The following is a 5607-nucleotide window of genomic DNA, read 5'->3' on the forward strand; positions in this document are numbered from 1 at the left end:
TTGTTGACGGTAACTGGAATCAGTTGATTTGCACTAAAACTGGCGGCGCTCCTTTTAAGGATCTCTGAAGCCGTTGATTTACGATCGCTTTGTTTCGCNTTTGCCAGACGAAGGTTGGTTATGCGCGTGGCTTCTTCCACCCACTGGAGTAAACGTCGTTGTTTTTGTACCTGCCAACCCGCTTGAGCCTTACGTTTACAGATTTTTGGCATTTATAAACAAAGAACTAACTTTACACGACGCGTTGGAACTAGACGTAACCTAAATTTCGTAAACTAAGAAAGACTCGAAACGCGGAACACGATTAATGAAAAATTTACGCGAAACCCCCGACGTTACCTGAACATAAAGATCTTAATTACGCGAGGAGGAATGCAGAGTACTGAATACGCGTTAGCGCCTTCGAGTCTCTGCGGCAAGGAAGGTTTGGAGGGTGTTGACGAAGTACGCGTTAGCGCCTTCCGTCGAGAGGAGTTGAGAAATACGCTTTCAGGCGCCTTTCTCAAGGGGAAAATACGCGGTAGCGTCTTTTCCCAAGGTAGGTTAAACACGGCTGACTTAATCAAACTAAACTGAATTTAAATCACTAGTAAAATGAAAAGAATCAGTAATATCTGAATTAACCTTATTTAATTATTCACAAAAACAAAATACAATACTATCACCACGCAAAAAAGTAAACAAAATCATTAAGTCTAAATTAACACTGAAAATAATTCACTAAATCGACTAAATAAACTAAACAAGGATTAATATCTTTAAGCTACTTGATTTAACAACGCAAAACTGCTAAAGACGCTTGTGAGACACTCGTTGAACTATGCTTACGTTTACAAAAGATTGTTGAAGACTATGTGGACGATGAGCAAGCCCGGACTCAACGTTTAAACACTTGACTTTATTGAGAGACTGTTAATCGATTGACTTGCGGATACAGACTGACAAGCAAGACGCTCAGTTTGCTTGTACAGTCTTGAAACACTGTTACTTCTTCGGATCTCGGATATGGACTGACTGCTCGCTGCTCTAAGACTAAAACGCTGCTCCGTACGCTTGGAGTAGGGATGGTAAGGACGGGACCTGAAGGAACGACCAACCAGGTTGCGGACACGGCGGGAAAGACCGGGGAAGTACCTAAGAAATTACTACGGTGGGAGACGGAGCGTTCTCACGGTTAAGGCAAGCTCACGCCTCAGGAATGTCGCACTACGATAAGATAAGCTTACTTTTTCTCGCCTCGGCGGGACTTATATTTTGTCTTCCAAACTATGATGACGGCTGGCGACACTGCGGTGCCTCGCTTCGGCTTAATTCTAAGGGCGCGATAACTTCGGAATTCTCGCCTCGGCAGAACACAAAGAATTCGGCTTTTCCTTTGTTGGAACAAAGCGGCGCACGGCTTGGCCTTGAAAAGCGCTGGTATGTCGTGAGAATTATCACGAGTGCGTATGCACTTTACAACGACTTTTGCTGGTTATAGTTAGGTTTACGCTACAATTAACAACGCTTCTGGAACGCACACGGAAGACTTACTGACTATACGCGCAACTTACTATACTAAACGCATATATATAGATATACACTTGTATGAAAAAAACGCAAAGGGTTCCCCCTTGGGACATACTCCAGTATATATAGATATACTTTCCCTGGTTAAACGTGGAACTGGGAAGTAGCCGAAAAACTTAGTTTCCGTAAAGACTAAAAGTCACACACACAGACATAGTACGTACGTTAACATTCTACGACTTATGAGATATAGCGGTTTTTAACAATTGTGGATATTTCGAGAACCAGAAGAGATATTCGGAAACGGACCACGTAGGTACTTTGGGTTCGAGAATTTTACGCGACATAGTGAAAGTAAACAATTTGATTATCTCAGAAACGGTGATAGTTAGAGAAAAATGGTTTTCAGATTCTTGTTTCTACTACTTAGTTGCAAAATACCACGTTTTTAAAAGTTAATAATTTTAATTATTTAAACAACCGATTGTTAATAACAAATTTTGGGGACCTGAAACCACACTGGTATTTTGCAGTTTTTCACGCTGATTCCTACGAAAAAAACCGTTTATTCCTATCTCTTGTGGTTTTTGTTGTATTAATTTTGCAACTTACGTAATATCATGTGGTTCGGACTTAAGCTAAGTGAAGCATGGCTAACGGTAATAGAAACACAACGGTAACTTGTGCGGGTCGATAACTTGCTCGGAAGCATGACTTTTAGCAACTGTTTACTTACCGACCGTGGTAAATGTTTAAGTATGGTAAAATGGTGGTACTGGTAACAGTACCGACTTTGGTACTTGAGAAAAACGGTAACTACTAGTACAACCGGTTACCGGCATGAGTTACCTCTTAACCTTGTGTCCTACGGCTTACTTCACTGTACGCACACCTACCTTACACTTCTAGTCTATGGTCAGCACTTAAGGTAGTGTTTCAAAGAAACTTTGTCTTGACCAATCAGATTGTTTTTGTCGTTTTTAAACGGGTTTCCGAAGAGACTTCTGAAAGAGACCTACGGGACAGTACTTGCAAGGTTTCAGAGAGTTAGAAAACGCAACAAAACTATCGACTAATCAAAACGCGTTTTATCAAACCGGTTAGCCAATGAGACTTCTTCTATCTTTTCCAGTGGTTTAAAACACGAACTTCAAGAAAGGGCTAATTCGGCGTAGTCGCTGCGTGCCTTGTCGACCCGTACGACCAGTTTTTGCACTTCGGCCAATCAGGTTGTTTGTCACCAGGCGATTAGCCAATCAGACGTTTTTACTGATTTTGACTGACTTTCTGGACGAACTTTAAAGAAAGAAACAGTGGACGTGTCTCGTGGGAGTCGAGAGACTCAAAACTGACAGAAAACCGTTTCGACCAATCAGGTGACTTTACGAGTTTTTAACCAACTTCCCGGCTGGACCTTAGGAAAAGAACTACGGGAAACGACTTGCAAGGGCCCGGCGAGTCGGAATCCACAACAAAACGACTGACCAATCAGAGCTTGGGGCGGTGAAAAACGGCTTAATACTACGCGTAGAGAACTGTGAGTTTGTACACGCGTAAAAACAGTCGCACGGACCTAGCTCACACAAGATTACGCTAAAACATGTAACTTTAAGAAAAGTGTCGCTACTAGCTCGACACAACTATATAGCAGTTCGTGACTATAACACAACGATTGTCGCCGTAGTTTAACGTCATTGCGGACGATTAGGAGGGAAAAAATGTTGGGACGTGACAAGTGCAATTAATCGTCGAACAGAAACGTTCGAAACATGCACGTTTGCAATTTGAGCAACGATTCGATTCCGCGTACAATCATGCACGTGTACACGTCTCCGTCAAAATCGGCGTTCAGGTTGCCGAGATTATACCGCAACACTTCTATGGAATCGTTGCTCTTGTTTGATTCGGTACTGTATATTTGCGATACAATTACAACGCTACCGTTGTGAATACACGGATCGTGTTTTAATACAATCAAAGTTAACGGTACGTCAAAGCACGCGTTCGCACGACCAATACGTGCATTTCTTGTCGTTAGGTTGTAACCGGACGAACTTGGTGATTTTGTAAAAAACTGTCCCGGTCGCCATCTACTTTTACCGCCAAGCAGGAAGATAACACACAGGACTTACCGTGTTGCTCTCTCAAAGTTTTTTGTCGGTGCGCCACTTGAAACAACCCGACTGCCGTTGGACACGCAGGAAAACCGGTCTTGAATATGATTTAACGAAATATGTATTATGTTTGTAGTTAAGTTTTACAATGCCACTTTATTTGCAGCAAACACTTGTATTCAATACAATGAATGAGTAAACTCGTTGTAACAACGCCCAGTTGAACACAGTACGATGTGCTCGGTATGAGCGCTCGAGATCGACTGACTGGAAGGATCGCCCGGTCTCGCCACGACGCTTCTCCTACCCTAGCGCATGCGCACAACCTATCTGGCGTAATCCTTGTGAAAAGTGGATTGAACTTTTGGAGACAACTTCCCGGGCTTTCCGAAACTTTCCCTCAACATTTCGGTAATAATTCTTTACTTTTACCGTTTTACATGGTATAATTTTGATAATGCCGAATTGTTAAAAATTTTGACGCGGACTGTTTATTTATGACTAAATAAACACTCCCTACGAATTTCATGAATAATTAGCCAGATTAATTCGAATTTATAAGTTCTTCCAAAATCGCCTAATTGTGACTTTTTCTGTTTCAGAGATGTTCCAGATGCCACAAAGGATCACCAAGAAAGTATTCATGTACTTTTACCAATTTTTCCTAAACTAATGAAATTTTCATGTATGAACAAAATTTGGCCGGATTGTTAGAAATTTTGATTGCACGTGTTCCTACTAGTTTCACAAAGACTATTCCAGATAGTTTTTTCAACAACTCACGTTTTCTACTTTTTCAGGTAGGATGATCTCTAACCAGGTACAAACTTAAAAGTTCTTAATGTCAACAAAACTTTGGGGATCATCCTAATTTGGTACAACCAAAACTTTTCGAGAATCTTGTCAACAATTGAGGTTTTACTACCGATACGTATCTTTGAGGGAAGTATACACTTACAAACTAAAACTCTAATTGTTTACCAAAACTGCAGGACGTAATGTTGCTCCATCCAGAAACGCGCACACAAAGCCTCAGTGACAATTTGCCTCTCAAACGGAAACCGGAGGTAACCCAGGTATGATAGTAAACTATCCTAATTGTTGTGAATTGTGCCCACTTTCCAGTCGGGAAGACCTACTAAACCCTTTCCAAGTGTTTTTATCAACAATTCATTTTTTTTATTTTGTAGATACACGGCAACCCTATCTATATTACAAACCTGAAACTTATCAATTGTTGCTGATATTAGGCCTGAAGGTTCTTACAATGGTTCGCAACTCGCACGCAAAGTTCTGGCCACAATTCACAACCTTGTCGCAACTATATACCTGGTAGGTGTCAAGTTTAATTACCCCAATTGTTGCAAGTTCTTACGTTTTTGTACACCAACAAACCTACTGAGTTCGCCCTAATAAATTTGAACAACTGCGTTCTCTTACTCAAACGTTACTTTAAACGGGTGACCCACTTAACTTGGGTCATCCAAAAGAAAACTTCCTTGATTGGGTTTTAACGTAAACAAAAAACAGACTACAAAAAACGCACTAACGCAAAATAACAGGACAGGGCCTTACACACCCTGCTGCCACTCTTAAAACAAAATAAAATTAATGTTTTATGGACTGATTGTCATTGAACAGCTCTTCTCGTCCTTGCATCACTCAGCCGGTTGATGCTGACTTGCGCTTTCTTGGGCCTGCCTTGCTCCTAGGTGAGCGCCGACGCTGGAATTCTCTCCGCTCTTTCAAACGTCGCTCGAAGTCCTGGAGTCGAGCCGCCGCCGTGGAGACGGCCGCGTCTAACAATCTGTCCATCTCCGAATCAACTGATTCGTTCAATAGGCGGACGACCTCAACTCCGCTTACCAAATTCGGTCGCAAGGTCAGAACCGTACAAGGTTGTGATCGCGCGTTTCGTCGAAACCAAATAACGAACAAAAGTGGTGACGCAAAAAGCGTATCGCGTTTTCACGCATATACGGCA

This window comes from Pseudomyrmex gracilis, unplaced genomic scaffold (assembly GCF_002006095.1).
Source record: "Pseudomyrmex gracilis isolate BER0280 unplaced genomic scaffold, ASM200609v1 scaffold_1134, whole genome shotgun sequence".
Lineage (NCBI taxonomy): Eukaryota > Metazoa > Arthropoda > Insecta > Hymenoptera > Formicidae > Pseudomyrmex > Pseudomyrmex gracilis.